General features: G+C 44.4%; 1 long non-coding RNA gene across 1 annotated transcript in view; it reads left to right on the forward strand.

Moving 5' to 3' along the window:
• Positions 1 to 23,387, forward strand: part of LOC142740644 (uncharacterized) — a 58,201-nt gene extending 34,814 nt beyond the window's left edge. The window contains exon 3 of the long non-coding RNA XR_012880836.1: positions 23,094 to 23,387. This is a non-coding gene — a long non-coding RNA (uncharacterized LOC142740644). The remainder of the gene's footprint in view (positions 1 to 23,093) is intronic.
• The last annotated feature ends 1,476 nt before the right edge of the window (positions 23,388 to 24,863 follow it).

A 24,863-nucleotide genomic window follows, 5' to 3' on the forward strand; every position in this document is an offset into this window, starting at 1 on the left:
GATCCTTAACAAATATATATTTGAAATCCTATAATTGAATCTACTGTCACTATTTGTATTTTTCTTAGGTCCTTTTAAAGACTGAGTTGCTTTTTTTCCCACTCCCCCCCCCAAAAAAATGAATAAAGTTAATCAATAAGTCCCATGTACCCCAAAATGGTACTAATAAAAACAACATCTTTTACCACAAAAAACAAGCCATCATAGGGCTACATTGGTGGAAAAATAAAGAAGTTATTACTCTTGGAATGCTACCATAAAAAATAAATTATTTTTTTTTAAACGTGTTTTAATTGTGCAAAAGTATTAAAACATTAAAAAAATCTATACAGGGGGCGTGGCTTGGACAATAGCACTGACCAGACGTGTTGCTTCAGAGCTCCGTTCCTGCACTTTCCTAACCTGTACATTAGCACCTTATTTTGCTGAAATTAACTTACCTGATGGTCAGGAAATCCAAGGCCACCTCTTGGGACTCCTTATTGCATGAGGCAGATGTCATCAGTCGGTTCCATTCAGCGTTTCCTTACAGACGCTGCTGTTGGAGTGCCTTCTAAGATGGCGCCGCTGGAGGGGAGACGAGCTGGCGCCGGGACGCCGTTTGCAGAGGAGATTTCATCTGCAGCCACCACTGCTGCATCAGGTACTCTGCTTCTGGTCCTTTGGGGCAGCTTCCTTCTCCCTGCTGGCTGGAGAAGAGATGCATTCTTCTGCTGCTGTCATGGCGCCTCATGCTCTGGACCGATCGCCACGTGGTGCCTGTCATGGCGTCCTGGTCTCCCCTTCTCCCTCCCCTTGTGTGCTGGGGCCTGCATTGCTGCCTCCCATCTCTTCCAGAGATCAGGATATTCATTTCTTTTAACATTTAGCTGGAGCAGCTGTCCTAGGGGGATGATTTACAGGGCTTGAGACAACAGTTATCTGCTTTGCCCACTAAACAGGACATGGAGCGTTATGTTTACCGCTTGGAGACCACTTATGAATCTGTGATTCAATCTCTCACTACTAATCTCTCTCACTTGTCTGATCAAGTGCAGCGTATGGAAGGAGATCTCTCATCTGTTTCAGTACAGCAAGTTTCACATGCAGATCGTTTAGATCAACACTCTCATCAGATTCATATGCTCTTTAATTTGGCGGAGGATCATGAAAATAGGAATCGCCGTAACAATATTCGGCTTCGTGGCATTCTTGAGGATGTTTCTACTGGGCAACTCATACCCACTTTACACTTTTCGCTGTTTAATTCATTACTGGAGCGCCCTGCTGGTGATCATCTGGAGTTGGATAGAGCTCACAGAACTCTTGGTCCTCGTAATCCCGACCCTGACAGACCTAGAAATGTTCTATGTCGTGTTCATTTCTTCTCTCTCAAAGAACAGATTATGAGGTAGGCCCGTGATAAAGGTGAGGTGTTATTGAATGGTGTCAAGATTCAACTCCTAGCGGACTTTATTCAGGTACAATTACTAGTAATTGTACCTGAATAAAGTCAGTTTTAGCCTGAAACACCTCTCTTGAATGAAAATAATTTTTCAACGAAGGATCACAGACTTCGAATTGGATCCCCGGCTGCACCTGAACCATAGCTGTCACTGCTACTAAGGATCTCCTCCTTTATTCTACGCAACTATGGATGTTATGCTCCTAGCATAACTCCACAAGGTGAGCAGATATTGTTACCTTTACCAGACCAGCACCACCACTGGTTCATGCACTATTGTGCGCTTTGCATTTTTTCTTTTGTATTTTATACAAGATTCAACTCCTGTCTGACTTGTCTATGATGACTTTGGACAAACGCAGAGTGCTGCGTCCTTTGCTGGATTTGCTAAGAGAGCATGAGATTTCTTACTCGTGGGGTCGCCCCTTTCAGTTACAGGTTCGCAAGGATGGAGTGTTGCTGAGTGTTAGAGACCCAGGGGATATTTCAGATTTTTGTGCTGCTCTTCATTTGCCTCGAGTTTCTATTCCTGAATGGCCTTATGTTCCTCCTCCACCTCCACGATCACGCAGGCATGGTCGCTCTCCTTCATCCCCTATGGGGCGTCATGGTAGTTGTAATGCTGATCCGGTGTGATTCCTTCCTGATGTCTGCTCTGCGGTCTGCTGTTGGAACTTTATTTTTGTGTTAATCATATGAGGATGTCGTCTGCTGTGTTCATCTATAGAGACTGTCATATGTTTCTTTTCCTTTTTTGCTATAGGTGGATACTGTCTTCCTGGAATGTTGGCCATACATTTATGCTGACAATGAATGTATTTAGGATGGTTCTGTATTGGGGTTTCTTTATGTTCCTGACCATGCCATATGTCATTTGTCTTATGATATAATTCCAAATAACTTGGTATCCTTTTTTTTAATTCCTCTCTCTCTTCTCTTTTTCTATTATACAGGGTGGGCCATTTATATGGATACACCTAAATAAAATGGGAATGGTTGGTGATATTAACTTCCTGTTTGTGGTACATTAGTATATGGGAGGGGGGAAACTTTTCAAGCTGGGTGTTGACCATGGCGGCCATTTTGAAGTCGGCCATTTTGTATCCAACTTTAGTTTTTTCAATGGGAAGAGGGTCATGTGACACATCAAACTTATCGAGAATTTCACAAGAAAAACAATGGTGTGCTTGGTTTTAACGTTACTTTATTCTTTCATGAGTTATTTACAAGTTTCTGACCACTTATAAAATGTGTTCAAAGTGCTGCCCATTGTGTTGGATTGTCAATGCAACCCTCTTCTCCCACTCTTCACACACTGATAGCAACACCGCAGAAGAAATGCTAGCACAGGCTTCCAGTATCCGTAGTTTCAGTTGCTGCACATCTCGTATCTTCACAGCATAGACAATTGCCTTCAGATGACCCCAAAGATAAAAGTCTAAGGGGGTCAGATCAGGAGACCTAGGGGGCTATTCAATTGGCCCACGATGACCAATCCACTTTCCAGGAAACTGTTCATCTAGGAATGCTCGGACCTGACACCCATAATGTGGTGGTGCACCATCTTGCTGGAAAAACTCAGGGAACGTGCCAGCTTCAGTGCATAAAGAGGGAAACACATCATCATGTAGCAATTTCAGATATCCCGTGGCCTTGAGGTTTCCATTGATGAAGAATGGCCCGACTATCTTTGTACCCCATATACCACACCATACCATCAATTTTTGTGTTCCAACAGTCTTGGAGGGATCTATCCAATGTGGGTTAGTGTCAGACCAATAGCGGTGGTTTTGTTTGTTAACTTCACCATTCACATAAAAGTTTGCCTCATCACTGAACAAAATGTTCTGTGTAAACTGAGGGTCCTGTTCCAATTTTTATTTTGCCCATTCTGCAAATTCAGTGCGCCGATCTGGGTCATCCTCGTTGAGATGCTGCAGCAGCTGGAGTTTGTAAGGGTGCCATTTGTAAGTAGCTAATATCTGTCGAAGGGATGTTCGACTGATGCCACTCTCCAGTGACATGCGGCGAGTGCTACACTGTGGGCTCTTGTTGAATGAAGCTCGGACAGCCACTGATGTTTCTTCATTAGTGACAGTTTTCATGCGTCCACATTTGGGCAAATCCAACACTGAACCAGTTTCACGAAACTTGGCAAGCAGTTTGCAAACTGTAGCATGGGAGATGGGTCGTCTCGTAGGGTGTCTTGCATTGAAATCTGCTGCAATGACCCGGGTACTGAGTTCACCAGACATCAACACAATTTCTATCCGCTCCTCACGTGTTAACCTCTGAGACATGTCAATGGCTGTAAACAAAGAGAAGCTTGTAAATAACTCATGAAGGAATAAAGTAACGTTAAAACCAAGCACGCCATTTCTTTTCTTGTGATATTCTCGATAAGTTTGATGTGTCACATGACCCTCTTCCCATTGAAAAAACTAAAGTTGGATACAAAATGGCCGACTTCAAAATGGCCACCATGGTCAACACCCAGCTTGAAAAGTTTCCCCCCTCCCATATACTAATGTGCCACAAACAGGAAGTTAATATCATCAACCATTCCCATTTTACTTAGGTGTATCCATATAAATGGCCCACCCTGTATATATTCAGCTATGTATCATATTATTGCTGGGTTGGGGGGTGCAGGGCGCTGGCTAGTCCTTGTCCTGACACTTCTCCTCTTAGGGATTCACTGGTTGTATTCGGTGTATATTGGATTGTTTCTCCTTGATTAGATTAAGGAGTGGGTGATCGTTTCACCCATTTGTTTGTCTTTGTTGTCATGTTTTCCCTTCCTTGTTTGTCTGGTCTTTGTCTTTGGTTCATATTATTGGCTTGATTATCCTGAGTGCGGTGGAGATGGCACAGTTGAAAGTCTGTACATTTAATGTTAGAGGGCTTAATGTCCCTGAAAAACGCTCACAGGTACTGTATAACATACACAAAGAGCGGGTACATATCTTGTGTTTACAAGAGACTCATTTTCAGGTGGGCCATACACCACAGTTTACCAATCGCTATTATCCAGTCTGGTTTCACAGTGCCAACCCAGACTCCAAGTCACAGGGTGCTAGTATTTGTATACACAAATCGCTTTCTCATAAGACCATAGATGTTTTTGTTGACCCAGCAGGTCGTTATGTCTTTCTTAAGTTGTCCATTATGAATAAGATCTTCACTGTGGCTAATTTATACCTTCCTAATCAGGATCAGGCTCGGGTGTGTCTTTCTGAGAAAGCTAGAGGAGTTTTCGAAGGGTGTTTTAATTGTGGAAGGTGATTTCAATTTGATATTCGATTCCAGACTTGACACCTCCTCGGGCAGGTCTGCTGTTCCTAAGACACAATTGGCGGCCTTGAAGACTACGATGCATTCCATGCAATTGATTGACGTGTGGCGGATTCTCCATCCTCCGGTACGAGAGTATACTTTTTTCCCTCCCTTACATAATATGTACAGTCGATTAGATGCTTTTCTCGTTAGCCACCACTTGCTTACCTGGCACCCTACTTCTGAGGTGGGTCCAATGTTTTGGTCGGATCATGCTCCAGTCTTCTTGACACTTACCTTTCCTAATTCGATGCCCAATTTCCAGTCTTGGAAAATTAATGACAATCTATTGCCTGATGCGGTATGTGTGTCAGCTCTTAAGGTTACGCTTAGCACTTTTTTTTATGTACACGCTCGTGACTCTACTCCTCTACCACTCCAGTGGGAGTCATTGAAGTGTGTGGTTAGGGGTTTCCTAATACAGCAGGGGGCTCGATTAAAGAAGGAAAAAGGGGTAGCTATTACACGGCTCCTTGCTCAGATACGTGAATTAGAATCCAGTCATAAACGCGTTCCTTCCTCGCAGATTTTTTCGGAACTTACTACGGCGAGAGAATCCTTGCGTTCTCTCCTCGACCAATCACATGCTAGATTTCGGCATCTGATGCGCAAACATTCTTACGAATTTGCAGGCAAATGTGGCAGGTCCTTAGCATTGATTTTGCATCCCCGTACACAAGCGTCTTACATTCCTAAAATTACATCTCCCACTGGTGGTAAGGTTCATGACCTGGTCGGCATCACTGAATGTTTCATTACTCTACCTTATATAATCTCAAGGGACATTTTCATGATATGCAGGCTGATGCGTTGCGGTAAAAAAATGTATCCTTATGTACAGGATACGCTTTACCGTCTTTGGGGGCTGGGGACGCCTTGGGACTTGAGGAAGATTTTTTAGATTCGGAGGTGGAGCGGGCAATTGGGGACTCTCCCTTGGGCAAAAGTCCAGGACCTGATGGGTTTAACAATAGATTTTCTAAGACATTTAAGGATCAACTTGCTCCATTTTTGACAAAAGTTTTTAATTCCGTGTCTTCCTCTTGTCCCTTTGCGCCTCAGTCTCTTGAGGCTCACATTACCCTTCTACCAAAACCGGATAAGGATCCAACGACATGCGCAAACTTTAGTCCCATTTCGTTGATTAATGTGGATGTGAAACTCTTTGCGAAATTGATTGCCTCTCGCCTCTCTCCGTTATTGCCTTACTTGGTTATGGATGACCAGGTGGGTTTTGTACATGGTAGAGAAGCCCGGGATAATACTAACGAGACCCTTCTTTTAACATCATATTGCCAGACACGCAAGATACTGATGTGTTTACTTTCTGTTGATGCCGAAAAGGCTTTTGATAGGGTGCACTGGGTGTTTCTCCGTAGTGTCTCTTGACTTAGGTTGGACTTGGCTCTAACATGGTGAATAAGATTATGGCACTATATCACAGGCTACAGCTCGAGTTCGAGTTAATGGTCTTTTGTCTGCCTCTCTGCCTGTTACTAATGGTATGAGACAGGGGTGTCCACTCTCGCCTCTGTTTTATGTTTTGGTCATGGAGCACCTGGCTGTGGCACTGCGGAATAACCCTAGCATTAATGGCATTTGTGTTGGTGTACGGCATCACAAGTTAGCACTCTATGCTGATGATCTTCTCTTGTACATCATGGATCCTATGATTTCCTTGCCATCTTTGACTGGGGAGTTTGAGCGATTTGGTCATTTGAGTAATTTTAAAGTCAATTACTCTAAATCGGAGGCGTTGAATATATCTCTAGACGATTCTCTTGCTGCTCATCTCGCTCGGGTTTTCCCATTTAGGTGGCAGTCCACATCTTTAAAATATTTGGGGATACACATTTGTCAGATCTATTTACCCTGAATTACACCTCTGTCCTACAGCGTACTTTGCGAGAGTTGGAGGCGTATGGGAGTGGGCGCATGTCGTGGTTTGGGCGTATTAACGCTGTTAAAATGGATATATTACCCAAATTTTTGTACATATTTCAGACTGTCCCTATTGTGGTACCTGCTGTCTTCTTCAGGACATTACATAGGGCCATAACCAAATTTGTGTGGGGCTCCTCTAAGCCTCGCATTCGATTTTTCTGTCCTTAGCCGGCCTAAACTGGAGGGGGGGGGGTGGGTTTGCCGGACTTTAAACGTTACCATTAAGCTGCGATCCTCAGGAGATTGGTGGAATGGTTGCGCTCAGATGCGGGTATGCAATGGGTACGCATTGAGAAAGTATGTCCTCTCTTGCATTGTCCTCTTTGCCTTGGTTGTCTAGTTCACAGCAACCAACGTCTTCTCTGCCTTTCCTCACACGTCAGTTTCTTGTAGTTTGGGAATGGATCATTGGTGCTCTGGACCTTGCTCACCGTCCGGGTCCTTTGACTCTTCCTTTTGTTAACCCTTCCTTCCCTCCGGCAGTGGGCGTGGACACATTCCTCTGTTGGGGGAGACAAGACAGAGGATACTTGGCTCAGACCCTTACACCTGATGGTGCAATTTTGTCGCTTGCTGCTGTCTCTGAGGCCTGCCCGGGGAGACGATCAATGTGGTGGTCTTATTTTCAGTTGCGGTCATATCTCTCTACCATGGGTGATTGTCTTATGTTGCTACAGGATAAGACTCCTTTGGAACATTATCTGTGCTTGTCTTCTGCTCCTTCTCATATGCTGTCCTATCTACATGGGATCCTCCAACCTCGTGTTTCTTATTCTCAGTTGGCGTTCACCTTGGCTTGGGATGAGGAAATGGGGGTTCAACACTGAGGAGAATTGGGGGACTTCTTTCCTCTTCGCCCATAAATTGCCGACTTCCTGTTTTGCTCAGGAGAAAAATTATAAAACTCTTACAAGATGGTACCGTTGCCCTTCCTTTTTTACTGATGTCTCTGCTGATTGTTGGAGGTGTGGGGAGGCTCCTGGAACTATGTTGCACATTTGGTGGGATTGCCCTAAGCTCCATCCCTTTTGGGGAAAAATTTTTGATCTCGGAAACAAGCTTTTTGACACCTATTGGATTGCTTTCCAAGGTTCCCGGATCACTCCCACACCTCAAAAAGGGCGTCTTTAGGCATTTTCTGACTGCAGCTAGAACTGTCATACCACGTCATTGGAAGTCCATTAATCTGCCTTCTTTGCAGGAATGGGTGACTGAAATGAACGGGATTGTGAAAATGGAGGTGTTGATGTCTGCTGATCGGGGTAAATCCGAAATATTTGTTCAAACTTGGTCAGTGTGGTCAGGGTTTCGGGGTGGTGCTGATTTGTCTCTCTGGTTGGATGGCCTCTTTTGAATGCTCATATCGCCAATTCTATGCCGCTTTTGTCTGTTTGTGTTTCCCTTTGTTGTCTTGTCTCTGTGTTTGTGTAACTTTGTATAGAATTTAACACTTAAAATGTCATTGCCATTCGTTTTCTGGGACTGGTTCCCTACATATTGTACTACACTTGATTATGGTTATTGTGCCGCTACTTGCCATTGGCTATTATTATGTTCTTCTGTTTTTGATGTCTGGGAGGCTACCTCCTACAATTGTTCTTATGTCTCTGTAAAAGTTTTTATACAGCTTGATTTTATTGCACTGCGTGCAAAATTTTGAAATAATGTGAGATGTTTTATATGCTTTGTTTTATATTCTAATAAAAATTGTTGATAAAGAAAAAAAAAGAAAAAACTATACATATTTTGGTATCGCCCTAAGTGTACTGACCATAGAAAAAAAGTAACATGTTATTTATGTTGCACAGTGAATGGTGTAAATTTAAATTTCCAAAAAACAATGGCAGCATTGCTGTTTTTTTTCCATTTCCCCCCAAAACATTTAAAGGATTAGCTTGCCAAATTGCACCTTGGAAACCTGTTAGGGTATGTTCACACGGCCTATTTTCAGACGTAATTCAGGCGTTTTACGCCTCAAATTACGCCTGAAAAGACGTCTCCATTACGCCTGCAAATATCTGCCCATTGCTTTCAATGGGTTTTACGATGTTCTGTTCAGACGAGGTGTAATTGTACGCATCGCTGTCAAAAGACGGCGCGTAAAAAAACGCCCGCGTCAAAGAAGTGCATGTCACTTCTTTGGACGGTTTTGGAGCTGTTTTTCATTGACTCCATTGAAAAACAGCTCTAATTACGTCCGTAATGGACGCCGCAAAAAACGCGAGTACTTGCAAAAACAGCACCGTAATTTCAGACGTAATTTGTTAAGACGTGTGAACATACCCTAAGTATTTGCAGCTGTCAGGCAAGTTTTAAGGTGATGATTACAGAAATAAACCATTCAAACTAAATTCTTAATTATCATGAGAACAGTAAAAATGTTATTATACTGTAATTGTCAAACTTTCCAATTGTCCAAGTTTTAGAGAAATGTTCCTATTTACTTAGTTTGAAAGGGGATTTCCCAACTTATCAAGTGATGGCTTATCACTAGAATATGAAATCGCTTGCTGGTTTGTGGGCGTGTAATTGAACAAACACCAGAACAAAGTGACCTATGTCATTTTTTTAAAAAATTTTTTATTTTGATTGTTGATAGCAACACTCCCAACCAGGCATTGCGCAGAAAACTACAGCTCAGCCCAATTTAAATGAATGTGGCTGTGCTACAATACCAGAGAGAGCACCTTGAGGGAGCAGTCATTATGGGGTCCAAGTTTAGACTCACACTTAGTGTCAAGTCATTGGATATTCTATCAAACGGACATCACTTGGCAAGTTTAAAAAAAACCTCTTTTTAGGCCTTCTTCCACAGGGTTTTTGTCTGGCATTTCGAACTGTACGAAAAAACCCAATACCCAGGGCATGCTGCGTTTTTTAAAATATACCACAGAACCCAAAAACACTATACAATATATCATTATAGACTTTAAAGTAGCATCTGGCCGCCGTGTCTTTGACATAGTAAATAAACAAAATGCTGTTTGTGAATCCAGCCTAATAATATGCAAGAAGCTATATATTTTTTCTTTTACTGTTAGTTCATCGTGTAAACAGGCTTTTTAGTTTGAAAATTGTTCCTCAGGCCTATTGGAAAGGCAAAGAATAGTAGTTCTAATGAAAATTAGAAACAATTTAATGTCTAAGAATAATATGTAGTCATAAGTTTAGACAAATTGGCTCAGTAGCAAAGTCCCTGTAAATTATAGTTAAAAGCTGGCAACATTGTATTACAGTATTTCCCGCAAATGAAACCAGCATGGCCAAAAAAAAATGGGACTTACTAAATTTTTTTTTACATTTAGACAGCTTAGAATTAGATGAGATCCGCCAAATTTATCACAGAGGCTCATACTGGATGATGACATGGTATTTTAAGCCATGCCCCTTTCCACTAAGGCACACCCCCTTACCGGGTGAGTCCAAAAACTGTCTAAACACACTATATAAATGTGACACACTCAATATGAGACAGAATCCTGTTGCATTTTTATTCGTAAATATGCCCCAATATACTTATTCTGTGCATTCTGATTAAAATAGATTTTTTTGTTTTCATGCCTCAAAATGGTGCTACTCTTGAATAGCTACACTTAAACAAAACATAGCCTTCATATATTGTGCTTTGTGCAGTATAATAGCATGGTTTTCGGTCTGTATGTTTCTTACTACTTCTTACTACCAATTGTTAAGATCTCATTGTGGCAAAAGACTACATTCATTAATGCCATAATATAATTTTATACTTAAGCTCAGTTTGTTATTTCATAAGCAGGGAGGTGTCTTTTTAGGATAGATCTGTAAATCAAGTAAGAGCATGTATGTCTCGCCGTTTAGCCCTGTCAAGCTAACTCTTTACTAATAAGTGTTAAAACACATGGGAATGAAAGACAGGCAGTTTCCTGTCCAGACTAATCTCAATGACAGCCCTAAGCCACTCTTATACAGAACTGACTGCTTACAGCCTAAAGTTGGATTGCAAAGGAACATTTATAAAGAGGATATACTCACTATGTGTAACAAATGCTGAAAATGACATAAGAGATGTAGAGCAACATTAGTGATATCATGCATTTGTGCAAAAATAAATTATTGTATACCGATCAGAAAGTGATGGCATATTCTTTAATGTTTCAGAAGTCGTTTTGGGGATTTTGACTAGGGCATCTTCAAGCCTATAAAGAATAATTTGAGGATAATAAAATTTAAATGAGATTGACATCTAGAGCCCCACAGTCTAAATTTTGTCTTTTAATATGAAACAGAAGGGGAAAAATATTTTTAGATAAAGCTTTCCTCTGGTCTCAAGCAATACAGTATAAACTACCAGATATTTGAAATCAATGACCACTTTTAGGACATGTAGTAATGTGGACTTTCCTATTTGAGGCACAAGCCTAGCATTTGTTTCCAATTTTTAAAGAAGATCATAATAATTCCCAAAAGTATCAGTCGGTCTTATTGCATAATGGAGGGTTACTTCTGGATGGGGCATAAATAGATTCAGGTTGTCAGCCTACAAACCTTAGCTGTATACCCTAAAAAAACATGACCAGGCAAATTCTTGGGTACAATATAGCTTTTGAAATGGTAAATAGGGGAGGTAATAGAGGACAACCATAAGAAGTGCCTCTGGGGAGGTTGATGCAAGGGAAATACGAATGATTTAAAATAAATACTCGCCCAGGAGTATTTTTATAGTATTTTGTCCAGGGCTGGGACAAGGCGCAGGTGAAGTAGGTGGCTGCCTAAAGCGCTATTAAAGTGTGGGGGGGGGGGGGGAATTGAGGTTTGCAAAGATATCTTATTCTATTAAATCAAAAACCTCGGTGTAACGTCTATGGCCACGGCCCGTCGTTCTGACTTACCCCTCGATGGCCGTGGCTATGGACATGTGTGTTCTCTGCAACGTCGTCCCCCAGTGAGGCGTCGGCACTCACTTCCTGGTCTTAAAGGGCCAGTGCGAGCATAATTCCAGGAAGTCTGCAATCAAGCCCAGAATGCTCCTAGACTATAAAAGGGGCTCTGCCCTCTTGTTCTTCATCTGAGCGTTGTTCGTTACCCAAAGTTTGCTTGCAAATGGTCTCCTAGTGTCTTCCAGTTCCCAAGTGTTCCCTGTTCCTGTATCCTGTTTCCCGTGCTATCCAGATCTAGTACCGTGCTGAGCTGTTGTCGTGTTGTGCTGCATTCCACGCCTGTTCTGTTAAGCCACACCTGACGTCTACCCGCCGCCTGGTCCCAGCCTAGCCTGCCTTGCTACTGTCCGAGTTGCCACAGGTACCCTATCTGGACTGTAGCCTCTGTACTATACCTGTTTGGCCAGCTGCCATCCCGCTACGGGGTACGGCCCAGTGGGTCCACACCCGCGTCGTGACACTCAGCCATATCCATTAAGGCCAATACCCAATATAGTTTTCTGTAGATTGCCATATTTGTTACAGTCAGAACTGATCAAGGTATAGCTAGTAGCTCTGACACAATAACTGGATAACTGCGATTATGTGATATATTTGGATTGCATTATGTTATCTATCCACAGTGATCAAGAAAAAAGAATTAGTACCAAAACACCTCCATTTTCTCTCTGGGAGACCAGTTGTCACTGACAACAGGGCTACCACTTGCAGTTTTACAAAATTTCTTTGCACCATTTATAAATAACACTAAAGCCACATCCTTATGCTGTACAATAATAGCACAGATAAAACATCTTGTTTTTAGCTTCCTGTCTTCTGATCTCCACTCCTAATTGTGTTTTAAGTGGAAGAAACACAACAGGATTACCTTGCACAGGACTGGAGCTTGTTGATAGTTGGCATTCCGAAAGAAACCAACATTCAAATTACTTCACCGCTTAAAAGTTCAAGTGGGAAGAGTAAAATATGGGGTATATTATTTCAAATCAACATGAGCTATGTTTTAAGAACTACCATACCCCTTTAATATATTGCAATAATTCAATCAATCAAATAAGGGAAAATTGGAAAAAGGAAAGTGTGGATTTTTTTGGACTGCAATAATTGACCGTAGAAAGAATACAGTTTTTTTTCACACAATATTTATATTGTATAGTCTATTCTTTTGTGCATTGTATTACTGCATTCTAATATTGGTTTAGAATCAAATTAATGTTACTGGCCACAGTGCAAGTACAGATATCATATTAACTCTCTGGGTTGATTTCCTTGAAAGGTGACAGCTAAATTTCCCTAACACAAAAGCAGAAGTTCCAGCTACCTCCTAAACAGCAGGCGTGAGATTGAAAAGTGACTCATCCTAGCACACAGTACTGAACATTAGATGCACTCCTCTATTTGAAATGTCATGCTTGTTATTCTGCACTATCTACGGAGAAGCGTCTTCCACCTCCAGCCTTGCCCATGACGCTTATGTCATGGGCACATAGTTTTTACTTGTTATAAAACAGTACTTTGTGGTAGCCCTGTGAATATATGTTTTACTTTTGGTTATTACAAGAATGTGACACAAATAGCAATACATGGAACTACTCTTGTGGCTTTTTCTGAGGTATCTGGATGTTCCACTTATGTAATGTTCCATGTTAAAAGCTGTTTAACAGTACTTTCAAAATCAATTGTTATTTCTGAGAAGTGTTATCATTTTATAATATTCTATCATAATTGATTTTATGATCATCATCAATATTCCCAGTAGCCTTTATTTATATAATACTAACAATTCTTCAAGAAACAGTAATAAAAAATAAAAATAAAATGGTAAGGCATTGTTCCATCTCCCAAATAAGGACCCACTGACAATCAGCAGTTTTTGCCTGGTAAAGCTGAGAATGGCCGTACATTTCTCGTACAGCAGGTGCTATGATATCTGGTATTGCAAGGCGCCATTTTAAATTAATGCAGTAATATAATTGTGTGTAATTATCGCACTCTTTTGGAGCTGCTCTTTGCAGGAAGTCTCCACTTTGGCTAACATAATGTGGGATCCCTCTCTAAATTCGAATCGTGGTATAGGGAGTAAATAAATGATTACTTTGGAGGTCGAGTGTTAGTCTAAAGTAGGGGCGTTGCTAGGGTCTTAAAAGATCAGGGGCACAAGCCCCGAGACATATATTTACCCCCCATTCCCCCGAAAAATAAATACATTTTTACATACATATCGGGGATAGCATATCTATAAGACTAAGGCTCCTATAGCTACACCACTGGATAGAATTGGATGCATTGTCTCAGCAGACAGTATCATACATGATAGGCTTAAATACATGGCCCCAGCAGACAGTATCACACATGATAGGCTTAGATACATGGCCCCAGCAGACAGTATCACACGTTAGACTTCGGGCTCATTCAGACGAGCGTGAATCTCGTCCGTGTGCTGTTCGTTGAAACAACTCAAAGCACAGGGACCCATTGAGATCAATGGGGCTATTCACACATGCGTGAGTTTTCACACAGCGAGTGTCCGTTGCGTTAAACTCACTTCATGTCCTATATTGGTGTTTTCACTAAGTCAATGGGTGCATGAAAATCACGGATAGCACACGGACGATATCCGTGTGCCGTCCGTGTTTCACACATCAATTACACTGAAAAAAAAGTGCTTGCAAGTGCGTGAAAAGCACATGCCACTTGCAAAGAACACTGATGCAAAAACGCAACGCACACTAAACCTCAGGGGCAAGTTTGGCATTTCTGGGTCCCCAAGCAAAGTTATGTCTCGGGGCTCTAATCAAAGACACCTGTAGAGAGTTCCCCACACAATGCCCCCTGTATATAGTATCACAACCCCCCTGTATGGTTCCACACACAGTCGCCATACATCCCCCTTGTAGACAGTGCCATGCAGTCCCCTGTAGGTAGTCCCACATACCCACCTTGTCTTAGCAGACAGTGTCATACATGATAGGCTTAGATACATGGCCCAGCAAACAGTATCACACATGATAGACTTAGATACAGGGCCCCAGCAGTAAGTATCCCTGTGTGTGTGTGTGTGTGTGTGTGTGTGTGTGTGTGTGTGTGTGTGTGTGTGTGTGTGTGTCTGTGTGTGTATATACATATATACAGTGAAGGAAATAAGTATTTGATCCCTTGCTGATTTTGTAAGTTTGCCCACTGTCAAATGAACAGTCTAGAATTTTTAGGCTAGGTTAATTTTACTAGTGAGAGATAGATTATATAAAAAAAAAAAAAGAAAATCACTTAGTCAAAATTATATATATTTATTTGCATGGTGCACAGAGAAATAAGTATTTGATCCCCTACCAACCATTAAGAGTTCAGCCTCCTCCAGACCAGTTACACGCTCCAAATCAACTTGGTGCCTGCATTAAAGACAGCTGTCTTATATGGTCACCTGTATAAAAGACTCCTGTCCACAGACTCCATTAATCAGCCTGACTCTAACCTCTACAACATGGGCAAGACCAAATAGCTATCTAAGGATGTCAGGGACAAGATCATAGACCTGCACAAGGCTGGAATGGGCTACAAAACCATAAGTAAGATGCTGGGTGACAAGGAGACAACTGTTGGTGCAATAGTAAGAAAATGGAAGACATACAAAATGGCTGTCAATCGACATCGATCTGGGGCTCCATGCAAAATCTCACCTCGTGGGGTATCCTTGATCCTGAGGAAGGTGAGAGCTCAGCCGAAAACTACACGGGGGAACTTGTTAATGATCTCAAGGCAGCTGGGACCACAGTCACCAAGAAAACCATTGGTAACACATTACGCCGTAATGGATTAAAATCCTGCAGTGCCCGCAAGGTCTCCCTGCTCAAGAAGGCACATGTACAGGCCCGTCTGAAGTTTGCAAATGAACATCTGGATGATTCTGAGAGTGATTGGGAGAAGGTGCTGTGGTCAGATGAGACTAAAATTGAGCTCTTTGGCATTAACTCTACTCGCCGTGTTTGGAGGAAGAGAAATGCTGCCTATGACTCAAAGAACACGGTCCCCACTGTCAAGCATGGAGGTGAAAACATTATGTTTTGGGGGTGTTTCTCTGTTAAGGGCACAGGACTACTTCACCGCATCAATGGGAGAATGGATGGAGCCATGTACCGTCAAATCCTGAGTGACAACCTCCTTCCCTCCACCAGGACATTAAAAATGGCTCGTGGCTGGGTCTTCCAGCACGACAATGACCCGAAACATACAGCCAAGGCAACAAAGGAGTGGCTCAAAAAGAAGCACATTAAGGTCATGGAGTGGCCTAGCCAGTCTCCAGACCTTAATCCCATCAAAAACTTATGGAGGGAGCTGAAGATCCGAGTTGCCAAGCGACAGCCTCGAAATCTTAATGATTTACAGATGATCTGCAAAGAGGAGTGGGCCAAAATTCCATCTAACATGTGTGCAAACCTCATCATCAACTACACAAAACGTCTGACTGCTGTGCTTGCCAACAAGGGTTTTGCCACCAAGTATTAAGTCTTGTTTGCCAAAGGGATCAAATACTTATTTCTCTGTGCACAATGCAAATAAATATATATAATTTTGACAATGTGATTTTCTTTTTTTTTTTTTATATATAATCTATCTCTCACTGGTAAAATTAACCTAGCCTAAAAATTCTAGACTGTTCATATCTTTGACAGTGGGAAAACTTACAAAATCAGCAAGGGATCAAATACTTATTTCCTTCACTGTATATATATATATATATATATATATATATATATATATATGTATATGTATATGTATGAGACAGCATATCTATAGCACCACGACCCTATTGCTGTGGATAGGATTCGATATAGGGCCCAGCTCACTGATTTTGCGGCTCCAGCGCTGGACCCAGGAAAGGTAAGTATAAGAATTGCTTTGCTTTTGTATGTGTTACTAATTTTTGGGGTGTGTGTGTGTGTGTGTGTGTGTGTGTGTTTTTTAAAGGTTCGGTTGTTGGACTATGTTGGATTCGAGGACTACTTCGATTACGGCTTTTTTATTCTCAATAAAATGGTTAATTAAATTTGTGTGGGGGTTTTTTATTTAAATAAAATATTTTTATTTTTTTAAACTTGATTACTACCTCGTTAATAATAGCCGCTGGCTGACAACGTCTATTCCTAAAGCAGGGCTTAATGTTAGCCGGTGAAAAGGCAAGCACTAACCCCCCATTATTACCCCGGTACCCACCACCACCAGGGGTACCGGGAAGAGCGGAGTACGATCCAGTACCCGACCATCTGCAGTGATGGCCAGGCACTAGGGAAGCCGCAGGCTGGTATTATTGGGCTGGGAAAGGCCAAAAACAGTGGGCCTTTCCACACTGGTAATGCTAGCCTGCTGCTGCCATGTTGTATCTGGCGAGTTATGAAAAATGGGAGGGAAAACTGCACAATATTTTTTCCATTTAAAAAAAAATGACGTGGGGTCCTGCCCATTTTTGATAACCAGCCAGATACAACATAGCAGCAGCAGGCAAGGGTGGCAAGGGCCACTGTTTTTGGGCTTTCCCGGTCTAATAATACCAGCCTTCGGCCGCCCCAGTGCCTGACCATCACTACAAATGGTCGGGTACTGGATCGTACCCGGTCCTTTCCGGTACCCTTGGTGGCAGTGGGTACCGGGGTAATAATGGGGGTTAGTGTTAGCCTCTGCACCGGCTAATACTAAGCCCCGTCTTAGTAATGGATGCTGTCAATCAGCCAGCGGCCATTACTAAGGCGGTAGAAATGAAGTTTAAAAGAAAATACAAAGCCATAGAAGAAATATTTTATTGAAATAAAAAAAAACACACACAACCCTCGTTAACCATTTTATTGAAAATAAAAAAAGCTGTCATCGAAGTAGTCCTCAAGTTCGACGTAGTCCAACATCCGAACCTGTAAAAAAACACAAACACAAAAAAAAAACATTCGTAACACAAGTGGTAGGCTTAGATACAGGGCCCATGTGTGATTGTAATGTCCGTGGTCGCTGACCACGAACTCCTTCCATACGGTCGACGCCCATCTCTCCAGAGATGTCTGCACATACGGCCGTCCTGTTCCACAGTGACCACCAGGGTGCGCTTGCGAGCTCAGTCCAGACTCAAGGAGCCAAAGTGCAGGTAGGTGGGAGATTGAACTGATTGCTCCCAGAGCACCCTGTGCTATAAGAAGGGCTGTGCCCCTTCCTCCCATGCCTGAGCATTGTTGTCATCCCCAAAGTTTGTCTATGCAAATGTTCTCCTAGTGTTTTCCAGTTCCCAGTGTTCCCCGTTCATGTACCTGTATCCTGTAACCCGTGCTATCCTGGTCAAGTGCCGTGCTGAGCTGTAGTTGTGCTGTCCTGCTACTCCACGCCTGACATCTACCTGCTGCCTAGTCCCAGCAGAGCCTGTCTTGCTACTGTCCGAGCTGCCACATTTACACTATACGAACTATAGACTGTCACCTGTGTCCTGTTGGTCAGCTGCCATACCGTCAAGGCGGTACGGCCAGTGGGTCCACGAACCCAACGTGACAGTACGCTCAGGCCATGGACCCCATTGGTCGATCCACGACCAAGATGACGTCACAAGAAATGCGGACAGATATGCTAGACCTCCGGTCTCGACAGGACCAACTCCTCCAGGCCTTGAACATTATTGCACATCGGCAGGAGGCGCTAGCTGCCGTTCCTCCTACTACACTTCCTGGCAGTGTTGATCCTCAGACTACACCTCCTGGCAGTGTTGATCCTCGGACTACACCTCCTGGCAGTGTTGATCCCCGTTTTTCTTTGCCACTTCCTGACCGCTATGATGGAGACACAGGTACCTGTCGTGGTTTTTTGAACCAGTGCCAGATCCACTTCAGCCTGTATGCAGGGGCATTCTCGTCTAATGGCGCAAGGGTTGCTTTCATCATCTCTCTCCTCACTGGCAAGGCCCTTGCATGGGCGAATCCTATCTGGGAGAGACAAGGACCAGAGACCCGTGACTTCCAGGGTTTCCTCCGGACATTTCGCACGGTGTTTGAGGAGCCTGGACGAGTCTCGTTTGCAGCGGCCTCCTTGCTGAACCTACGACAAGGAGACACCTCCGTGGGGGAGTACGCCATCCACTTCCGCACCCTGGCGGGAGAACTGTGTGGAACCATATGTAATGCCGGGGTAGGGAGAAAGACAGGTGAGCCCTAATCTACCTGCCACTCAGTCCCTGCCTACTTGCAACGGCCCGTCCTAGGCGACGGCGTACAACTGGGCGACGGTCCCTACGCTCACTATGTGCACGACAGACAAACAGACAAGGGTACACAGAAGCTAGGGGAACAGGGCAGTTGCCCACGGCAACACCATGAGCAACAAGAGTAGTGAACGAGCCAAGTCAAACCAGGAGTGTACGAGGTACCAAACGCAGAGCAGGAGAGTGGTGAACGAGCCGAGTCAAATCAGGAGTGTACGAGGTACCAAACGCAGAGCAGGAGAGTAGTCAGTAAGCCAGGGTCTATATGGAGCAGAGGACAAAAGTACAAGCAGCAGCAGCAGAGCCAGGAAACAGACAGAATCACAGGCACTGGAGGAGCAGGAAGTGAAGGTATAAATAGACAGAGGGTGGGAGCTAGCTCTGTCTGGCCAGGCTGTGATAGCCTCTCTCACTCCTCAGCCTCCCAGCCTGATTGGTAGAAGGAGGGGTCACTCGACCAGACTTAGGAGCAGGTGCAGACTGGAAGACTGCATTTAAGACCCGTGACGGACACTATGAATATCTAGTAATGCCCTTCGGCCTGTGTAATGCTCCCGCGGTTTTCCAGGAGTTCGTTATTGACAGCTTTCATGACCTCCTCTTTGTTTGTGTAGTAGTCTATCTTGATGACATCTTGATTTTTTTCTCCAGCTCCTATGACTCATCAGAGACATGTTCGTCAAGCTGCGGTTAAGGGAGAATTGTCTGTACGCCAAGTTGGAGAAGTGCGTGTTTGAGAAAGATGCTCTACCCTTCCTGGGCTACATCGTTTCGAATCAAGGTCTCAAGATGGATCCTGAAAAGGTAAAGTCCGTCCTGGAATGGCCACGCCCTCAAGGCTTGAGGGCCATACAGCGCTTTCTGGGATTCGCCAATTTTTACAGACAGTTCATCCTAAACTTCTCCTCACTGACATCTCCTATCTCTAACCTCACCAAGAAGGACATGACCGCCAAGGTGTGGACTCCTGAGGCAGAGTCCGCATTCAATAGCCTGAAGAGTGCCTTCACGTCAGCCTCTATCCTCCATCATCCAGATGTTTCTCTACAGTTCTTGTTGGAGGTGGACGCCTCCTCTGTCGGTGCTGGTGCACTCCTGTTCCAGAGAGGCTCCAAGTCTATGGTATGTGGATATTTCTCTAAGATCTTCTCTTCCACAGAACGCAACTACTCGATTGGGGATCAGGAGTTACTGGCCGTCAAATTGGCTCTGGAGGAGTGGAGACATCTACTAGAGGGCGCAGCTCATCCCATCCTAATTTTTACGGACCACAAGAATCTCACCTATTTCCAGACGGCCCAACGGCTGAATCCTCGTCAGGCCAGGTGGTTGCTGTTCTTTACCAGGTTCCAATTTGAGCTCCATTATCGCCCGGCTGACAAGAATATGAGGGCCGATGCCTTGTCCAGATCTTTCGAGACAGAGGACACCATGGAAATTCCACAGAATATTATTGATCCGTCTTGCATTGTCTTTGTCAACCCCCTGCAAGTTGAGGACATTCCTCCAGGGAGGACCTTTGTGCGCCTGACTGACAGAAGGAGAATCCTCCGCTGGGGACACTGCTCTAGACTGGCAGGTCACGCGGGTACCCGTAAGACCCAAGACCTGATTGCCTGTCATTTCTGGTGACCCACGCTGCCCAAAGACATCATGGACTTCATTTCCTCCTGCTCGGTGTGTGCAGCTAACAAGGTCGCTCACTCCAGACCTGCTGGCCTGCTCCAGCCGCTGCCTGTGCCGATGCCCCCTGGCAGCATATAGCTATGGCCTTTGTTATGCACCTGCCTCCCTTTGTGGGATGCAGTACTGTCTGGGTGGTGGTGGACCGATTTTCAAAGATGGCCCACTTCGTTCCACTGTCCGGTCTTCCTTCTCCTCAACTGGCCAACCTTTTCATCCAACACATCTTCCGCCTGCACAGCTTGCCGCGGCATATTTTGTCTAATCGGGGGGTTCAGTTCACCTCAAAGTTCTGGAGAGTCCTCTGCGGACTCCTCGGTGTGAAGTTGGACTTTTCCTCAGCCTACCATCCTCAGTCCAATGGTCAGGTCGAGAGGATCAATCAGATCTTGGAGAACTACCTACGCCACTTCATCTCCAAGCAGCATGATGACTGGGTGCAGCTGCTTCCGTGGGCTGAGTTCTCATATAATAATCACACCAGTGAGTCCTCAAGGAATACACCTTTCTTCATTGTCTACGGCCAACACCCACAAATTCCTCTCCTGGTGCCCGATACGGCCGAGGTAACAGCAGCTGACTCTGCTTTTAGGGACTTCCTGCAGATCTGGCAGCAGACTCGATCCGCGATCCTACTGGCAGTTGACCGCATGAAACGGAAGGCAGACACAAGGAGAAGAGAACCTCCTCAATTTCTCCCTGGCATGAAGGTCTATCTGTCCTCTAGGAATAATCGACTGAGGGTGCCATCATACAAATTTGCTCCCAGGTTCCTCGGACCCTTCGAGATCCTACAGCATATCAACCCTGTTGCCTACAAGCTTCGGCTGCCTCCTCCCCTCAAGATCCCCAACTCCTTCCATGTCTCCCTCCTGAAGCCGGTGGTTCTGAACCGCTATACCAAGACTCCTAGCCCTGCAGTTGCCTCCAGCTGCCCTTCAGACACCTTTGAGATTAAGGAGATCCTGGCCACTAAAAAAGTAAGAGGAAGAACCCTTTATTTAGTAGATTGGAAGGGGTTTGGTCCAGAGGAGAGGTCCTGGGAGCCAGAAGAGAATCTCAATACTCCTACCCTCATTAAGAGGTTTCTCTCTCGTTCTGGTCCCAACAGGAGGGGGCGTAAGAGGGGGGATACTGTAACGTCCGTGATCGCTGACCATGAACTCCTTCCATCCAGTCGACGCCCTTCTCTCCAGAGATGTCTGCACATATGACCGTCCTGTTCCACAGTGACCACCAGGGTGCGCTTGCGAGCTCAGTCCAGACTCAAGAGCCAAAGCGCACGCAGGTGGGAGATTAAGCTGATTACTTCCAGAGCACCCTGGGTTATAAGAAGGGCTGTGCCCCTTCCTCCCATTCCTGAGCATTGTTGTCCTATCCAAAGTTTGTCTATGCAAATGGTCTCGCAGTGTTTTCCAGTACCCAGTATTCCCCGTTCCTGTAACCCGTGCTATCCTTGTCAAATGCCGCGCTGAGCTGTAGTCATGCTGTCCTGCTACTCCACGCCTGACGTCTACCTGCTGCCTAGTCCCAGCCGAGCCTGTCTTGCTACTGTCCGAGCTGCCACAGGTACACTATACGAACTATAGACTGTAACCTGTGTCCTGTTGGTCAACTGCCATACCGTCAAGGCGGTACGGCCCAGTGGGTCCACGAACCCAACGTGACAGTGATACTGTCCGTTAGACCATGTATCTAAGAATACCACAAGGCAGGCTTAGATACAGGATCCCAGCAGACAGTAATCTTATACTGTATAAGATTACTGTCTGCTGGGGTCCTGTATGTCAGCCTACTATGTGGTAGGCTTAGATACAGGGCCTATCAGACAGGATCACACATGGTCCATGTATCTAAGCCTACCATGTGATAGGCTTAAATACAGGGCCCAGCAGACAGGATCACACCACGTGTGATCCTGTCTGATGGGCCCTGTATCTAAGCCTACCACATGTTAGGCTTAGTTTAGGGGCCCCAGCAAACAGTAATATTATACAGTATAAGATTACTGTCTGCTGGGGCCCTGTACCTAAGCCTACAATGTGGTAGGCTTAGATATAGGGCCCATCAGACAGTATTTCTACATGGTCATGTATCTAAGCCCTCCACGTGGTAGGCTTAGATACAGGGCCCATGTGTGATACTATCTGTTATACCCCGTATCTAAGCCTACCACAAGGCAGACTTAGATACAGGACCCCAGCAGGCGGTAATGTTACACTTAACCAACTCTTCGGCTCCGGGTGCAGCAGATGTCCCGACACCATCGTGACGTCGTGCGCCTGAGGCGCACAGTGCCGTGACGTCATGACGCGAGCAGACGTCAGGACTTCCGCTGCGCTCGGGAAGGAGGGTATGTATAGTGATATTACTATAAATTTTTATAGACACGTGCGGGGGGGGCAAAGATCCAGGGCTTAGGCTTCGGAGGCCCGGTGCTAGTGACGCCCCTGGTCTAAAGTAGATAAACCATAACAAATAATATCTCTGATGATAACCTATAATAAGGCACTCTTGACAGAGACTTTTTTTTTTTTTTTTACAGACAGCGATGCCAAGTTTCGCAGAGAACTCATGTCCAAGGGCTGGAGCGGCGATGGCAGATCCAAATAGAAGCTGTATATGAATACGGAACACCTATGGTTCCTAAACAATGTAATGGAGATTTTTTTTTTAAGAAATACCTGTGGGACATAGGATACCTCTATTTCTCACATAATTGCAACTTCAAGATCAAGATCAAGAGGCCGCAAGCGGGGTCGTGGACAGCAGGACATTGGGGACTTGATTGATGCCCTGGTGCTGGCCAGAAGAACAGAGAAGACAGTGGAGGAAACATTTGGACAAATGGTGGCTATGCATTTGAGGCAGGTGCTCTGGGATCGGCTGCTTAATTGTGAGACGGCCATACTTGGGGTCCTGCAGGCGTTCACCTCCAGTCCTGCGCCGATGGAACTTTATAATGCCATAGAGTTCAATCACATCAGGCTGGGTGTGCAAAATCCATCGTACCTCCAATCTCCACCACCACCGCTATATCGGGGTTACTACCACCCTACTCGCTGACAGCAAGCATAGTGGGTCCTGACTTTGTTCAAGGGATATGCCGCAATTGTATGATATGTGTAAGTCCTGCTCTGGAACCCGCACCTATCTTCAGAACAGGGGATTTCTGACCCCCGTCCTAATTGAAGAGACAGCCGCCGGCCAACACATCCTGGTGGAGAATGAGTGGACAGGTGGCTGCGTGGCACTCTCCATTTATTCCTATGGGAGTGACGGAAATAGCCAAGCCAGCTCGCTTAACCCCCGTTCTGGACATAGATGTGTTTTCCAGACCTGGGGCATGGGCATCCCGACTGGTCTCCTCAAACGCAGATGCACTTTGTGTTCTGACACCTTTCTGTCATAGCCAGCATTAACTTTTTTTAAAATTTGTGCTATAGTAGCTCTTCTGTGGGATCAGACCAGACAGGCAGCCTTCATTACTCAAATTCATCAATAAGCCTTGGGCGCCCATGACCATGTCGCCGGTTGTCCTTTCCATGGACCACTTTTGCTAGGTATTAACAACTGCATAACAGGAACACCCCACAAGACCTGCTGTTTCGAGATGCTCTGACATGGTTGTCTAGTCATCACAGTTTGGCCCTTTTTAAAGTCGCTCAGATCCTTATCCTTGCCCATTTTCCAGCTTCCAACACATCAACTTTAAGAACTGACTGTTCACTTTCTGCCTAATATATCCCACCCATTGACAGATGCCATTGTCACAAGATAATCAATGTTATTTACTTCACCTGTCAGTGGTCTTAACGTTATAACATTTTGCATTTTCAAAACCCACAATTGTTAGGGTTTACTGCTTTCTTATGAAAATGCAGTATGCCATATCCATCACATCTCTGTGGTGTTGTCTCCTCATGAACATACATTTTTCCTTTTTCATTTTTTGACTTTTTTCTATTTGCAGTTGTCATCTGACTTTGCATTATGCCACAATGCAAAGTGTGAACTTGGCCTAAAAGTGCAGTTCATTGTCCTCAGTTAAGCTGGTCCTACACATTAGATTAGGGTTGGCTGACCCTGCTGATTTCGGCACAATTGGCCAACTATCTAATGTGTATGGGTGTCTACCAACTCCCTACCCATGGCATTTTTTATGGGAAAGAAGGATCATTCATGTGGGATTTCAACATGCCCAAACCTTACATCCTCAACTCACAGCTATCTAAAGTCTATGGCCATCTTTAGGCTGTCATAAACATTAGATTAATCTTGGCGGGTTCCCCCAATTTCAATAATATTATGTTTA

The sequence above is a fragment of the Rhinoderma darwinii genome, chromosome 1 (genome assembly GCF_050947455.1).
Source record: "Rhinoderma darwinii isolate aRhiDar2 chromosome 1, aRhiDar2.hap1, whole genome shotgun sequence".
Classification (NCBI taxonomy): Eukaryota; Metazoa; Chordata; class Amphibia; order Anura; family Rhinodermatidae; genus Rhinoderma; species Rhinoderma darwinii.